The 17,945-nt window shown below is 39.0% G+C and overlaps 1 protein-coding gene across 1 annotated transcript in view; it reads right to left on the bottom strand.

Annotated features, from left to right (window-relative positions):
* NCOA6 (nuclear receptor coactivator 6) overlaps nucleotides 1–17,167 on the bottom strand; it is a 63,221-nt gene extending 46,054 nt beyond the window's left edge. The window contains exons 1-2 of the mRNA XM_021718679.1: nucleotides 17,116–17,167; nucleotides 2,992–3,094 (exon numbers count right to left, since the gene is read on the bottom strand). The gene's annotated coding sequence lies outside the window, so the exon portion shown is untranslated. The remainder of the gene's footprint in view (nucleotides 1–2,991; nucleotides 3,095–17,115) is intronic.
* Between the last annotated feature and the right edge of the window lie 778 nt (nucleotides 17,168–17,945).

Below are 17,945 nucleotides of genomic sequence, written 5' to 3'. Positions count from 1 at the left end.
CTAAGGATTGTTCTGGCTATTCTTGGACGTTTGTGTTTCCATATGAATTCCTGCATTGTTTTTTCTAGGTCTGAGAAGAATGTTGCTGGTAATTCGATGGGTGCTCAAGATTTTTTTATAATAAAAAGTTTAAAAAGAGAAAAAGAAAAACTGAGCATACTAGCAGCATGGTACTACTCCAAGGTGAAACTCTACCAGGCATAATAAGGTATGAAGTACTGATATAAACCTATAATGTAGATAAGCCCCCAAAACATTATACTAAGTGACAGAAGCCAGACACAAAAGGTCACATATTGTTGATTCCACTTATACGAAATATTTAGAATAGGTGAATTCATAGAGAGAGCAGATGAATCGTGTGGAAGGTGGGGCATGGGAAATGGAGGTGGGATGTCCTAATGGGTATGAGCTTTCATTTTGGAGCGACAGTAATGTTTTGGAACTAGATAGAGGTGGTGGCTGCATAACACTGTGAATGTAGTAGACGCCACTGAATTGTTCACTTTATTTAGCTAATTTGGCCGGGCTTGGTGGCTCAGCCTGTAATCCCAGAACTTTGGGAGGCCGAGGCAAATGGATTGCCTAAGCCCACGGGTTCGAGACCAGTCTGGGCAAGTTGGCAAGACCTCATCTCTACAATAAATCAAAAATTAGCTGGGCGTGGTAGCATGTGCCTGTAGTTCTAGCCACTTGGAAGGCTGAAGGAGGAAGGATTGCCGGTGCCCAGTAGGTGGCCGTGAGCATGCCATTGCACTCCAGCCTGGGTGACAGAATGAACTCCAACTCAAAAAGAAAAAAAGGCTAATTTATGTTGTGTAAATTTCAACTCAAATTTTTTTAAAAACTAAAAACCCTAAAACTATAAAACTCAGCACATTCTATACAGAAAGTACTATATTCAATTTCCTCTTCTTACAACATGCTTTTAGAAAAATATTTTTCCTATGTAAGTTTTCTGATGTCTTTTACTGCTTTAAAACATCAGTCAAGGCCATTGCCTTGCTAGACTCTGGTGTGGCCATACGCTCTTTGAGCTATGGCTGTCGCCATGCTTCCTGGTTTTGGCCCCCTCTCCCACCTTGGGGAGGTGAATCTTCTCTCTCCCTTCTCTTTCTCGCTCTAATTTAAATAAACTATATCTTAAAGTCTAACTTTAAAAAAATCAATTGGCATGAATTTCTCTAAGTAGGAAGCAGCAGTCTTCATCAGTCAGATAAAAACTTGCATAGAAGGAATAGCTGCTTGATATTATGAAATGTGACAACAGCTTTTCCATACCTGCTTCCCTCTGTCTCTTGTTTCAAACTGCACTCTTCCCTACCTCCTAGGATCTGGGATTACTTCAATGCACTGCTCACCCTGGCATAAGTAAGCGCGTTCTAATCCTGGACCAAAGCTCTTAAGTCTCAGAATGAAAGAAAAGAAATTTTTTAGATTCAAAAACTGGTTTTCAGTAACTTGCAAATGCCAGTGTCTTTAAGGAACAGCAACAATAAACTGTTAAATTACATGATGTCAACAATGACTGCTTGCTAGAGTAGTCACTTCAACAAACAGATAAAAATCTAAGGATGTGAGATTCAAGCATAGATTCAAGCCTCTGTCACATACTACTATATATGAAGGAAATTCTCAAAAGAAGAGGAAAGGGCAGGGAGATACTGCATAAATGCTCTAATACTAACATCTTCTCATTTGGCCTTAGGAAGTATTGTTGAAGAGCCTAGTACAATACAGGCCCCAGGTCGGGACTGCCAGGATCTGTTATTAGAGTGCTATACAAAAGCTATGGGGGAGGGAAATAAAAATTTCAAGATTAAAAACAATCTAAGCTGGGGGCAGTGGCTCACACCTGTAATCGAAGCACTCTGAAAGGCAGAGGAGAGGGATTGCCTGAGCCCAGGGGTTCGAGACCAGCCTGGGCAACTTGGCAAGACCTCATCTCTACAGTAAATCAAAACATTAGCCAGGAGTGAGACTTTGATTCAAACAAACGAACAAAAAACCCCAAAACAATCTAATTTCTACTAGGCTTTAGCTCACCTCAAATCTAAACACAGCATCAAACCACGAGTTATGTTGAGTTTGCAAAGTTCGACATATATTTATTTCTATATTTAGTAAGTATCATTTATTGATCTTTCACTATCTTCTACAGTGAAACCTAAGATCACTGATAAACAAGATGAGAAAGGACAAAAATAACTTGTAGCAGAAACTCCATTTAAAAACAGAAGAGTGGGCCAGGCACAGTGGCTCACATCTATAATCCCAGCACTTAGGGAGGCTGAGGTGAGAGGGTTGCCTGAGCCCATGTGTTCGAGACCAACCTGGGGAACTTGGCGAGATTTTATCCCTACAATAAATTCAAAAATTAGCTGGGCGTGGTGGCACATGCCTATAGTTCCAGCTACTTGGAAGGCTGAGGGGGAGGATCGCCTGAGCCCAGCAGGTTGAGGCTGCAGTGGCCATGAGTGTGCCATTGCCCTCCAGCCTGGGCATCAGAGTGAGACTCAAAAAAACAAACAAAAAAACCCAGAAGAGTGGCATTTGCATTTTATACACTGTCTCTAAGAAGAATAAATAGGCCGGGCTCAGTGGCTCAGCCTGTAATCCCAGCACTTTGGGAGGCTGAGGCAAGTGAATTGCCTGAGCCAATGGGTTTGAGACCTACCCAGGCAACCTGGTGAGACCTCGTCTCTATAATAAATCAAAAATTTGTCAGGCGTGGTAGTGCGCGCCTGTAGTTCTGGCTACTTGTAAGGCTGAGGCAGAAGGATCGCCGGAGCCCAGCAGGTCGAGGCTGCAATGGCAGGAGCGTACCACTGCACTCCAGGCTGGATGACAGGGTGAGACTCCAACTCAAAAAAAAAAAAGAATAAATACATTCTAGAGAGCTTCTCCAAAAAGAAAAATAGTGTCAGAAAAACTAAAAGAATAAATATCAAGTTGGGCCTTATTTCCTCTCTCACATAAAGTTTCACTCACCAAAATCTTCTTAATTTTTATCATTTATCCAGGTCATCTTCTAAGTCCAAATAAGCTGGCATTTTTAGGGCCTGAATTTCAAGGTAGCAGCCAAATTAAAATTCTAAAACAAATGGGAGAGAGAGAGAGAGAAAGTAAAGTCATGGTATTACATAGAAATTACAGAGATGACCTATGAGAGAGGACCCAAAAAAACCTTGAATCATCTTTTGGAGGGTGAGTGCCTTGCAGGACAGGCTTCCCCCACTAGGTAAGTGTTCTAGGACTCCATCAGCATCAATGTACCAGCTAGCATTGTTGTGAGAGGCTGCATTGAGAAACATCTTGAGCTGTGACAAACAGGTGATTTGCTCTTCCACCATGACAATGCACCTATCCACACCGTGCTGAGTGTTCAGCAGTTTTTTGCCAAAAATAGCATGACTCTTGTGCCCCATCTTTCCTATTCACCCTATCTCACCCTGAGTGACTTTTTTTGTTTGTTTGTTTCCATAGAAGAAAAAAAATCCTCAAAGGGATACACTTTTCCAATGTGGAGGAGGTGAAACAAAAAAATGGCAGAAGCACTAAAACGCATCAAAATTGATGAGTTCAAAAACTGTTTTGAGCAATGGAAAAAGTGTCTCAATAGTGTACTGCATCAGACAGAGAGTACTTGAAAGTGTATGAAGTTTAAACATATAAAATAAATACACATTTTTTAGTAAATAAATTCCAGGTTTTTTTTAGGTCCCTCTTGTATTTTTTGTAACAGAAGTCAATGCAATTATATCACAAGTTATTAAGTTAGCGTTGGCATCTTTAGAGGCTGCTAAAATAGAGTTTTAATTAAATCTACAATAGTTATCTTTTTTTGAGCATTTAGAGTGTAAAAGCAAAACCCAGAGATTTACACTAGCTTCACTTAAGAATCAAAACCTGGGACCCCTAAGCTTGAAAGTCCTCCCTATGCCTTCATTCTGTCAAGTTAAAATAAATTAACATCATGTTGGAAGGTTCAGGCAGAAGGATCGCCTAAGCCCAGCAAGTGCATGCTGCAGTGGCCGTGAGCATGCCACTCTACTCCAGCCTGGGCTACAAGAGTGAGACTCCAACTCAAAAACAAAACAAAACAAAACAAAATCATGGCACACTGTTTGCATATACTTGGAGCAAAAACCAAAATATTCTGTACACACATTTGAAAGATTCACTTTGCTAACAGAATTTCAAATTTAGTTTTTAAACTTCACAAAGTACAGGTTTAAGTTTTTTTCAATTTTATCTATAATATCTATGCATTATATTTTTAAATTAAATGTTCAGTTTAAGTTCTAAAGCATTTTTTATTGTAGACATAAAACTTGTGAATGGAGCTGGTACAGTGGTGCACACCTGTAGTCCTGTTACTCAGGAGGCTGAAATGAAAGGACCACTTGAGCCCAGGCGTGTAAATCCAGCCTGGGCAAGACAGTTGGATCCACCTTTAAAGGAATAAAATATTTTTCAGTATGCATGAAAATTTGGCTGGGCGCGGTGGCTCACATGTATAATCCCAGTTACTGGGAAGGATGAGGTGGGACGATCACTTGAGCCCAGGAGGTTGAGACTACAGTGAACCAGAATTGAGTCACTGTACTCCAGCCTGGGTGGGAGTGAGACCCTGCCCTTAAAAAAAAAAAAAGTGCTGGGCATGGTGGCTCATGCCTGTATTCCTAGCACTTTGGGAGGCAGAGGCAAGAGGACTGCCTGAGTCCAGGGGTTCAAGACCAGCCTGGCGAACTTGGTGAGACCTTGTCTCTACAATGAATCAAATAAATTAGCCAGCCAGGTGTGGTGGTGCGCATCTGCGATTCCAGCTACTTGGAAGGCCAAGGTGGAAGCACCCAGCAGGTCAAGCCTGAGTTGGCCGTGAGCATGCCACTGCACTCCAGACTGGGAGACACAGTGAGACGCTGACTCAAAAAAAAAAAGAAAAAGAAAAGTACATTAATTTCGGCAAGCTTCAAAAAAAAAATTCAGACCAAAGAGCAAACAAGGAGGGAGGACGCTCCACAGCTCGCAGACAGCACCACTGCCTCCATCCTTGCCACCTGCGGGTGAGGAAGAGAGCAGACAGGCTGTTTCTGCATGCCCACAGGTCTAATGTCTAGACACTTGTCCCCACAGCTCTCTATCAGGCCGGTTTCTTGGTACCACACAGCTGCTCTGCCTGCCTAAACACTATAGCTGTGGCTCAGGGTTCCCTTGAGGACCCAGCCTGCAGAGGTCTCTGTCTGGTTAACCTGAATGCAGCTATTGCCGCCTCTGCCACTGCAACCTGTAGGTCAGGGAAAGAATGGGGTGTCAGGGCACTAAAAGAAGTCAGTAGAATATGAGCAATGGATCCTAACCAGAATGAAAATGTCCCTAATGGCACATACAGAATTCAGAATATGATGGCAAAGAGACACAGTGAGATCCCAAAGAAAATGCATACCCAAAGCAAACAGGCCACAAAAACAGTCCAATAAGTGAAACGTGACTTGGAGCCAGGCTCGGTGGCTCAGCCTGTAATCCCACGCCTTTGGGAGGCTGAGGTGAATGGGTTGCCTGAGCCTGCGGGTTCGAGACCCGCCTGGGCAACTTGGCGAGACCTTATCTCTACAATAAATTAAAAAAAAAAATTAGCAGGGTGTGGTAGCACGTGCCTGTAGTTCCAGCTATGTGGAAGGCTGAGGTGGAAGGATCACCGGAGCCCAGCAGGTCAAGGCTGCGGTGGCCGGGAGTGGCCACTGCACTCCAGTCTGGGTGACAGGGTGAGACTCCAACTCAAAAAAAAAAAAAAAAAAAAGGTGAGTTGGGTATCCTAAGAAAGAACCAAACTAAACTTCTAGAAATTAAGAATTTGCTTCAGAAATTTTAAGACAAGTCCTTTTTTTGTTTCCTTTTTTAGAGATGAGGTCTTGCTATGTTGCCCAGGCTGGTCTTGAACCCCAGGGCCTCAGGCAATCCTCTCACTTCTGCCTCCCAAAATGCTGAGATTACAGGCATGTGCCACTGTGCCCAGCTAAGATAAGGCTTAACAGTATACTTGACTAAGCAGAAGAAAGAATATTAGAACTTGAGGACCGGCTGGGCGCAGTGACTCAAGCCTGTAATCTCAGCACTTTAGGAGGCCGATGTGAAAGGATTGCCTGAGCCCATGGGTTCGAGACCAATTCGAGACTGGGCAACATGGTGAGACCTCGTCTCTACAATAAATCACAAAATTAGTCAGGCACGGTAGCGTGTGCCTATAGTTCCAGCTACTTGGAAGGCTGAGGCAAATGGATTGCCGGAGCCCAGGAGGTCGACACTTGGGTGGCCGTGAGCGTTCTACCTCACTCTATCCTGGCAATGGAGTGAGACTCTGACTCAGAAAAAAAAAAAAAAAAAGAACTTGAGGACCAATCCTTTGAATTAAACCAGTCAGACAAAAATAAGAAAAAAATCTAAAAATGAACATAATCTTCAAGAATTATGAGATTGTGTAGAGACCAAATCTATATTTGACTGACATTCCTTAGAGAGAAGGAAAAAATAAGGATAATCTGGAATAAGCTTTTCAAGATATTATCCAAGAAAAGTTCCCCTATCTTGCCATGAAGATATAAGAAATTCAGAGAACTCCTGTGAGGCACTATATGTGACAACCATCCCAAGGCACATAGCAGCAGACTAACCAAGTTCAGCATGAAGGAAAAATCTTATAAACAGCTAGAGAAAAGAGACAGACTACTTACCAAGAGAGATCCATCAGAATAGCAGCAGAACTCTCAGCAGAAACCATATAAACCAGAAAAGACTGGGGCCCATTTTTAGCATTCTTAAAGAAAAGCAATGCCAGCCAAGGTTTCTTTCTTTCTTTCTTTCTTTTTGAATTGGAGTCTCATTCTGTTGCCTAGGGCTGGAGTGCGGTGGCACACTCATGGCCACCCCAGCGCTGGCCTGCTGGGCTCCAGTGATATTTCCGCCTCAGCCTTCCAAGTAGATGAACTAAAGGCACACGGTACCATGCCTGGCTAATTTTTGATTTATTATAGAGATGAGGTCTCGCCAAGTTGCCCACGCTGATCTTGAACCCGTGGGCTCAGGCAATCCACTTGCCTCCACCTCCCAAAGTGCTGGGATTACAGGCTGAGACACTGAACCCAACCTAGCCAAGAATTTCTTAACTCAACAAAATAAGCATCGTAAACAAAGGAGAATTAAAGTCCTTCCCAAATAAGCAAATGCTAAGGGAATTTGTTACCTGCAGACCACCATTACTAGAGATGGTCAAGGGAGTTCTAAACATGGAAATGAAAGAATGATACCACCTAACACAACAGTACATAGGTTGCAAACCTTACAAATCAACCATAAAACTGAACACAAAGCAATTTCTTAATAACCATATGACAGGAATAAACCCTTACATAACAATAGTTAGCCTGAATGTTAACAGCCTAAACATGCCACTTAAAAGGCACAGAGTTCTCATCAACAAGAGTACTTGCATAATCAACGTTTGTATACCTAACCCTGAAGTACCCCACAACTTTTTGGAGTTGGAGTCTCATGCTGTCACCCAGACTGGAGTGCAGTGGCAGCACCCAGTCACCGCAACCTCGACCTGCTGGGGTCCAGCGATCCTTCCCACCTCAGCCTTCCAAGTAGCTGGAACTACAGGCGCGCGCTACCACGCCTGGCTAATTTTTTTTTGATTTATTGTAGAGATGAGGTCTGGCCGAGTTGCCCAGGTGGGGCTTGTACCCGCGGGCTCAGGCAATCCACTCACCTCAGCCTCCCAAAGCATGGGATTACAGGCTGAGCCACCGAGCCTGGCTTACCCTACATCTTTAAAATTAAAAAAATTAAAAAAAAAAAAAGGCACAGAGTGCTGGGTGCAGTGGCTCAAGCCTGTAATCTGAGCACTTGTGAAGGCAGAGGCGAGAGGACTGTCTGAGTCCAGGGGTTCAAGATCAGCCTGGGCAACTTGGCAAGACCTTGTCTCTACAATAAATCAAAAAATTAGCCAGGCATGGTGGCATGTGCCTGTAGTTCCAGCTACTTGGAAAGCTGAGGAGGAAGAATAGCCTGAACCCAGAATGTCGAGGCTGTGATTGAGAGCATGCCACTGCACTCCAGCCTGGGTGACAGAGTGAGACTCTGACTCAAAAAAAAGGCATAGAGTGACAAACTTGATTAAAAGACAAGAATCATCCCTCTGCTGTCTTTAGAAACCCCACTTAACTTCTAATGGAATGGAGAAAGATCTTCTATGCAAATGGAAAATTTTAAAAAGAGCAGAGGTTGCTACTCTTTATCAGATTAAAAAAAACTTTAAAACAGAAGAGGTATAAAAAGACAATGAAGGGTACTAAATAATGATAAAGGGTTCAATCCAACAACAAGAAATATTATCTTAAATGTATATGCACTCATCATAGGAGCTCCCAGATTTATAAAACAATTTCTATTTTACCTAAGAGAGGACATAGACAGCCATACAATAATAGTAGGGGACTTCAACACTCTGCTAGCAGTTTTAGACAGATAACCGAGGCATAAAACTAACAAAGAAATCTGGAACTTAAATTTGACACTTGGGCAATCAGATCTAACAGACATCTACAGAACACTCTACCCAACAACCACAGAATATATATTCTTCTCATCAGCACATGGAACATACTCTAAGATCAACCACATACTTGGACATAAATCAAGCTTGAATAAATTCCAAAAAGTAGAAATCATATGAAGCATCTTCTTGGACCACAGCAGAATAAAAGTAGACATCAACAGCAAGAAGAACTCCCTAATATACATACAAATACCTAGAAATTAAAATATACAAATACCTAGAAATTAAACAATTTGCTCTGACTTTTTTTTGGTAAATAATGAAATTAAAACAGAAACAAAAAGATTCTTAGAAAAAAATGAAAATAAAGACACTATATACCAAAACTCCTGGATTGCCATTAAAGAGGTGCTGAGAGGGAGGTTTATAGTATTATACACTCATATCCTGAAAACAGATCTCAAATAACAGTATAATGTTGCAACTAAGAGAATTGAAAAAAACAAGAACAAACTAAATCCAAAGCTAACAGAAGAAAATAAATAACCAAAGCCAGGCAGAACTAAACAAAAATGAGACCAAACAACAACAACAACAAACCTATACAAAGGATCAATGAACCAAATAGCTGGTTCTTTGAAAAGATAAACAAGACTGATAAATCCCTGGCCAGATTAACCAAAAAGAGAGTAAGAGTGAGAGAGAGTGAGAGGCAATCCAAATAAATACAATCAGAAACAAAAAAAGGTGATGTTACAACTGATCCTGAATACAAAAGATAAACAGAGACTACTATAAACATCTGTATGTATATAAACTAGAAAATGTAGAGGAAACGGATACATTCTTGGAAACACACAATCTCCCAAGATTGAAACAGGAAGAAACAGAAACCTTAACAGACCAATAACAAGTCACAAAATTGATTCAGTAATTTAAAAAAAAAAATCTACCTATCTAACTAAAAAATCTATCTAACTAAAAAAGCACCAGACCAAATGGATTTACAGCTGAATTCTAACAGACACACAAGGAAGAGCTGATACCAATCCTACTGAAAGTATTCCAAGCAATCAAGAAGGAAGGACACCTCCCTAACTCATTCCATGAAGCCAATATCATCCTGATACCAAAAAACGGAGAAGACATAAGAGAAAGAAAATTATAGGTCTTTATCACTGATGAACATAGCTGCAAAACTCTTCAAAAAAATACTAGCAAACCACATGCAACAGCACATTACAAGGATCATTCATCATGACCAGGTGGGCTTTATTCCTGGGATGCAGGGCTGGTTCAACGTATGCAAACCAACAAATGTAATCCACCACATAAAATGAAGTAAAATCAAGAACCACATGATTATCTCAACAGATGCAGAAAAAGTATTTGATAAAATCCAACATCTCTTTGATAATAAAAATCCTTAAGCATCTAGGCATCAAAGGACCATTCCTTAAAAATAGTGAGAGTCATCTATAGGCCGGGCTTGGTGGCTCAGCCTGTAATCCCAGCACTCTGGGAGGCCGAGGTGAGTGGATTGCCTGACCCCGCAGGTTTGAGACCAGCCTGGGCAACTTGGCAAGACCTCATCTCTACAATAAAATAAAAAGTAGCTGGGCGTGGTAGCGCACGTCTGTAGTTCCGGCTACTTGAAAGGCTGAGGAGGAAGGATTGCCGGAGCCCAGGAGGTAGATGCTGGGGTGGCCATAAGCATGCATGCCACTGCACTCTAGCCTGGGCAAAGGAGTGAGACTCCAACTAAAAAAAAAGAGTCATCAATAACAAACCCACAGCCAACATCATACTTAACAAGCAAAAGCTGGTTATCCTTTAGAAATAGAACAAAACAAGGATGCTCAAACTCACCACTCCTATTTAACATAGTACTAGAAGTCCTAGCCAGAGCAGTCAGTTAAGAGGAAGAAATAAGTGATATTCAGATAAGAAAAGAGGGAGTTAAATTACCTCTTTTCACAGATGATGCAATTCTATACCTAGAAAATCCAAAATTCCACCAAAAAAATTCTAGCACTGATAAATGACTTCAATAAAATTTCAGGCTACAAAATCAATGCTCAAAAATCCATCTGCCTTTCAGGCACAGTCGCAGCACTTTGGGAGGCTGAGGTGAAAAGATTGCCTGAGCCCACGGGTTTAAGATTAGCCTGGACAACATGGTGAATCTTGTCTCTACAATTAAAAAAAAAAAATTAGCTGGCCATGGTGGCACAATGCCTGTAGTTCCAGCTACTTGGAAGGCTGAGGCAGAAGGATCGTCTGAGCCCAGCAAGTCGAGGCTGCAGTGGCTGTGAGCAGTGGGCCACTGCACTCCAGCCTTGGTGACAGAGTGTGACTCTGACTCAGGGAAAAAAAAAACAACCCAAAAAACCATATGCCAATAACAAACAGGCTGAGAACTCAATAAAAATGCAATCCCATTCACAATACACACACACACACACACACACACACACACACACACACACACACACAAATAAAAGAGGTGAAAGATCTCTGCAAGAACTGCAAAACACTGCTGAAAAAAAAAATCAAAGATGAGGCAAATTTCCATATGCCAACAACTTAGAGGCTGAAAACCCAATAAAATATGCAACCCTCTTCACAATAGCCCTCCTCCCCCCAAACACACACCTTGGAATACATCTAATCAAAGAGGTGAAAGATCTCTACAATGAAAACTACAAACACTGCTGAAAAAAATCAAAGATAAGGCCAGGTGAGTGGCTCACACTTGTATTTCCAGCACTTTGGGAGGTTGAGGTGAGAGAATTGCCTGAGCCCAGGAGTTTGAGACCAGTCTGTGCAACATAGTGAGACTTCATCTGTATTCAAATAAACAAACAAACAAAAATCAATAATGATCAAACAAAAAAATAGAAAAACATCCCATACTCATGGTCTGGAAGAATCAGTATCAAGATGTCCATACTGCCTAAAGCAATTTCTATCAAACTACCAGCATCATTTTTCACAGACTTAGAAAAGACAATATTTATATTAATGTGGAAGCAAAAAAGAGCCCAAACAGACAAAGCAATCCTAAGCAAAAAGAACAAAGCCAGAGGAATCACATTGCCATACTTCAAACTTTAACACAAGGCTACAGTAACCAAAGCAGCATGGTACGGGTACAAAAATAGACACATAGAGAAATGGAACAGAATAGAGAACCTAAAAACAAAACCACTGACCTACAACCAACTCATCTTTGACAAAGCTAACAAAAACACTGGGGAAAGGATATCCTATTCAACAAATGGTGCTGGGGAAACTGGTTAACTATATGCAGAAGAATGAAGCTGTACCCCAATCTTTCACCATATATAATAATTAACTCAAAATGGAATAAAAACCCCCCAAACTATAAACATTTTAGGAGAAGAAAAGCTAGAAAAAACTCTCCTGGACATCAGCCTAGGCAACGAATTCTTCAACAAGCCCTCAAAAGCAAAAACTACAGAAACAAAATTGACAAGTGAGACCATATCAAGTTTTTTTAAAAAGCCTCTGCACACCAAAAGGAGCCATCAACAGAGTAGAGTCAACCCACAGAAAGGGAGAAAATATTTGCAAACTATGCATCTGACAGAGCCCTAATGTCCAGAAGCTATAAGGAACTCAAATGAATTGACTGGAGAAAAAAAAATCAAATAACTCCATTAAAAAGTGGGCAAAAGACATGAATAGACACTTCTCAAAGGACATCACACAAGCAGCCAAGAAGAATACACAAAAATGCTCAACATCACTAATTATCAGAGAAATACAAACGAAAAACCACAATGAGATTCCATCTCACACTAGTTAGAATGGCTATTATTAAAAGGCAAAAAACAACAGATGTTGGCAAGGCTGAGGACAAAAGGGAATCCTCATATACTGTTGGTGGAAATGTAAGCTAGTAGTTCAGGCCCTGTGGAAAGCAGTTTGGAGATTTCTCAAAGAACTAAAAATAGATTTACCATTCAACCCAGCAATCCCACTATTGAGTATAAACCCAAAGGAGCATAAATCATTCCACAAAAAAGACACCTGCACTTGTATATTTATCACAGCACTATTCACAAAAGCAGAAACATGGAGCCAACATAGCTGCCCAACAACAGTGGACTGGATAAAGAAAATGTAGTACATGCACATCATGGAATACTACACAGTCATAAAAAAGAATGAAATCATGTCATTTTCGGCACCATGGATGAAGCTGGAGGTCATCATTCTAAGCGAATTATCACAGAAACAGAAAACTGAACACAGCATGTTCCCACGTATAAGAGGGAGCTAAATATCAGGCACACACGGGCAAAATGATTGCAGCAACAGACACTGGGGACTACTAAAGGGGAGAAAGAGGGGTGATAAGGGTTGAAAAATCACCCATTGGGTCCCATGCTTATCACCTGTGGTGCAGGCTCAACAGATGTCCAAACCTCACCATCATGCATTATACCTATGTAACAAACCCACACTTAATTCTAAATAAAACTGAATTTGAAATAAAATACACAGCTTGATTTAAAAAAAGAAAAAAATTCTTAATAGCTTAGGCATTATGATTTTACCTTATTGTCAAATACTGATTTTAGAATCTTGAAGTTTTAGATGAATATATGTACTAGTAGTTAATAAGTAATTATTAGAGAATATCACTATCCCTTAATTATCTTTTCATTTAAGAAAAAGGTACTTTTAAGCCTCTATGAAGCATCAGCAAAAATTAGCCATAAAAGAAAAGCCACAAAGAAAACCTCAATAAAACCAAAAAGTAAACAGGACAGTCTAATATTCTGATGATAATGCACTAAAATTATAAATTTAAACAAAATCAAGAAACAAAGTCCTTTCCACCTAAAACAACAGCAAAACCTTTAAATTAAATTAGTAAAGAAATACAAATCAAAATATAGAATTTCTAGAAAACAATAATAAGGAAAATACTACATAAAGGAGCCTAAAGAACATAGCCAAACAAGGAAAAAAAAATATCACAGCCATAAATACTTGCATCAGGAACAACAACAAAAAAAAAAAAAGAAAAGAAATGAGTTAAACACCTGACTCAAGATTAGAAAAAAACCCCAATAAAGTGAACTCAAAGAAAGCAAAATAAAGGAATTAACACAGATAAAAGCAGAAATCAATTAGTAAACAGAAAAGCAGCAGAACTAATAAATCCAAGAAGTGTTACATGGGGGAATAGCAATAAAACAGTTAAATAACTAAATTAATCTAATAAAATAAAAAGGGAGGAAGTCCAAATCTATAAAATAAAATTTAAAAAGCCATAGAAACAAAGGGAAAACAAAGAAAATTAAAAGGAACACCGAGAATATTTTGGTCAATCTTTTCGTTCATAGCTATGCAAATATGCTAATGCCCCTAAAGCACAACACACAATTTAATGGGAAATACCATCAAGCCTTTAAAGAGCAGGCAAGTCTAATGAAAGTCTGAAACGTTATAAAGAAAGAAAAGTTCTTACTACTTTTTGTGATCAAATACAACATGAATACTAAAAGCAGAGATGATACAAACTTCAAGCAGAAAGCTACAGACCAACTTCTCTCTGTCTCCAGCAATTCTCCCAAGTAGCTAGGACTACAGGCATGCATCACCAGATCTAACTAATTTCTTTTATTTTTATATGTTGAGTCTCACTATGTTGCTCAGGCTTAGCCCACTCTCTTAAATTGCTCAGTTTCTTACACTGATATAAAATTCTAAATCAAATTTTAAATAGAATATGACAGTACACAAAAAGAAAAACAATGTATTATAATCAAATGGAGCCTGTTCTAGAATGCAAGGAAGGCTTGGTATTTGGAAACTAAGGGAAAAAGTTATGTGAGCATTTGCACAGACATTAAAAAGTCATTTGACAATATTCAACAACTCTTCTTGATAATTTTAAAGTCCTCAAATAGGCATATATAAATACTTCTTTAACATAACAAAATACATCTTCTCAGTCCAAAAGTCAGCAGCTTGCTTAATGGGGAAAAACTAGAGGCATTTATCATACAAAAACACATACAAATGACGTGTTCTTAAATATGTATAAGAGGTACCAAGTCACTGAAATTAAACAAGAGAAATAAGGGTATAAAACTTGGAAAAAAGGATATAAAACTATCACTGTTTGCAGATGATAAAATCTTAGAAAAACCAACCAAGAAACTATAAAAATAAGAAAAATCAGCAAAGTAACATGGTACAAAATTACTATACAAAAAACAGTAGCTTTTATTACATATGCAACAGCCAATAGGTAGAAAAAAGATCTTATTTATAATAGTAACAAAAAATATAAAATACTTAGGAATGGACTAAAGAGAAAGGTAGAGGGAACTACGAGAAGCCATTTAAAAATACTTATAAAGGACACAAATACAAAAAAAGACTTGAACGAATAAAATGATATTCCAAGTTCTTGTACAAAAAGATTCATTAATGTTAATTCTCCATCATTTATAATTTAACAACATCTATTGAAAATGTCAACTTTGTTTTGAGTCAAGAGTCTCACTCTGTTGCACAGGCTGGAGTACAAGTAGCATGCTCCTGACCACCACAACCTGGACCTGCTGGGCTCAGGCAATCCTTCTGCCTCAATCTTCCAAGTAGCTGAAACTACAGGTGTGTGCCACCATGCTCAGCTAATTTTTCTTGATTTACTGTAGAGATGAGATCTCACCAAGTTCCCCAGGTTGGTCTCGAAACCCTGGGCTCAGGTAATCCTCTTACTTCAGCCACCCTAAGTGCTGGGATTACAGGCATGAGCTGCCACACCCAGTCAAACTTTTTTTTTTTTTTTGAAATAGACAAGCTGACTCTAAAGTTCATATGTAAATAAAAATTATCAAGAAAAGTCTGAAAAATAAGATCACTGAAAGAGACAAGTCCTATCAGATATTAAACATATCATCAAGTCTCAATAGTTAAAACTATGTGGTATTTGCATATAAATGGATGGGAACCAATGTAACAAACTAGAAATTCCAAAAATTGACCAAAATGCATATAGAATTTTAATAACGCATAAAGGTGAAGGGAAAAAACCGATTTTTCACTAGATTGTATTGGGACTAGGTAGACAACTAGAAAAAGCTAAAAATAGATTTAAACCTCACATTATCTTTCAGGATAACTCCAAATGGACCAAAAACTACAAAGTAATAAATGAAATCTTAAACATATTACAAGAAAGTACAGAAGAAATTTTTGCACGCTTGGAGCGGTAAAGGTTTTTCTAACTATGACTCAAAATCTAAAGCCATAAAAGAAAAGATTGATAAATTCACACACAAGAAGACCAATTATGCAAAGCAAAATACATTATAAGTAAAAAACAAAAAACAACCCCAATACCAAAGTAAGAAAAAATAATCTGTAACCACATCACTGATAGATGAACAAACCTCCCCATTTAGAAACATATGGAACCAGGCACATTAGCAAACACTTGTTATTCCAGACTTTGAGAGGACAAGGTGGGAGGCCAGGAGTTTGAGACTAGCTTGGATAACATAGCAATGCCTCATCTCTAGAATAAAATTTGGCTGGTCTGAGTGCAGTGGTGTTTACAACTAGTTGATCACAACCAGTTACAGATTTCTTTGTTTTTGCCCCACTCCCACTGTTTCACTTGACTAGCCTTTAAAATATATATAGGAAAAACATACATATACAGGTATGTATATATATGTGCTTATATGGACATATAAAAAGTACAACAATTTGGAGAAGTTATTGTGTCTAAAAATGGACACAGGATATGATCAGAAAATTCACAAAAAAGGAAATACAAATGAACATTAAACATATGGAAAGATGTTCAACCTCACACATAAGGAAAAAAACAATTGTTACTCATCAGTTTAGCAAAAATTTAAAAATTTGTTAAGGCACTGACTTGGCAAGATTATGAAGAAACACTTTTATTCATTGTTGTTGGTAGTGTAAATTGGTATAAATAACATAAGCAATTAGGTAATATCTATCAAAATTACAACTATAAGCCAAGAGTGGTGGTGTATGCCTATAGTCCCAGCTACTAGGGAGGCTGAGGTGGGAGGACTGTTTGAGGTCAGGAGCTTGAGATAATAGTGTGCGATGATCATACCTGTCAATAGCCACTGCACTCCAGCCTGGGCAACATAGTAAGATCCCATCTTAGAAAAAAGCTACAATTACATATACCATTAATCTAGCAATTCCACTTCTGGATAGTGATCTTAGAGATATATCTATCACCATAAAGATGATACAGTACCAGGGTTATTACAGCATTGTGTGTAATAGCAAAAGACAGGAAAATGCCCAAATGCCCATTGATAGGGACTGATTAAATTATGGCACATCAGCTGGGCATGGTGGCTCATACCTGTAATCCCAGCACTTTCGGAGGTGAAGGCAAGAGGATTGCCTGAGTCCAGGCGTTTGATACCAGCCTAGGCAACTTGACAAGACCTGGTCTCCAAAATAAATCAAGAAAAATTAGTTAGAAAAACCTTTCCCACTCCAAGGCATGCCTGTAGTTCCAGCTACTTGGAAGGCTGAGGCAGAAGGATCGCCTGAACTCAGTAGGTCAAGGCTGTGGTGTGGTGGCTGAGCGTGCCGCTGTACTCCAGTCTGGGTGACAGAGTGAGACTCTGATTCAGTAAGTAAATAAATAAATAAACAAACAAACAAACAAACAAAGTATAACACCAAATGCTATCACAAAAAAAATTACTGGACAGGAAGTCCCATAAAGGTACAAAATAAACATGATATTATTAATAATACATATTAATCACTCTCACCTTCATCTACATACTATGAGCAGTTTTGCTAATAGACTCTGCCATTAATTTAATGCTTTGAACCTTCCTATTAAGGGTTTTTTACACCAGGACAAGAAGTAATACACCCTTAAAAAAAAGGACACTAAAAAGTTAAAAGACTAGACTATGTCAATATTTGGCAAATGCAAAAGGAGAGCAAGAGCAGCATACTGAACTAAGTAGAACTCAAGACAAAAAACCACCAAACACCTAGAGAACAATTTTATATTGATAAAAATACAATTTTTACAAAGATACAGTATTAATGGACTTCATATAATACTTTTTGAAAAGTAAATTATGAAGGGCGAAAACCTAAGGCTAAGAAATTAACAAACACAAATGTAGTGAGGGATTTTTAGCAAAAATATGGCTATCACTCCAAGACTGCTCAAGTAAGTAAAAATATATACATAAAGATATAGAGGATATAAGGACTTTTACCCTCAGAGAATACACTTTTATTTTCTAACAGCTATGAAATAATTTCAAAAACTGATCATATATTACAATATATACACACATATACCCTACAC

Source organism: Carlito syrichta, unplaced genomic scaffold (assembly GCF_000164805.1).
Source record: "Carlito syrichta isolate Samal-C Ts95f unplaced genomic scaffold, Tarsius_syrichta-2.0.1 Scaffold313246, whole genome shotgun sequence".
In the NCBI taxonomy this organism is placed as follows: domain Eukaryota; kingdom Metazoa; phylum Chordata; class Mammalia; order Primates; family Tarsiidae; genus Carlito; species Carlito syrichta.
Note: the sequence above shows the minus strand (reverse complement) of the source record. Positions and strands in the feature narration are given on the sequence as shown.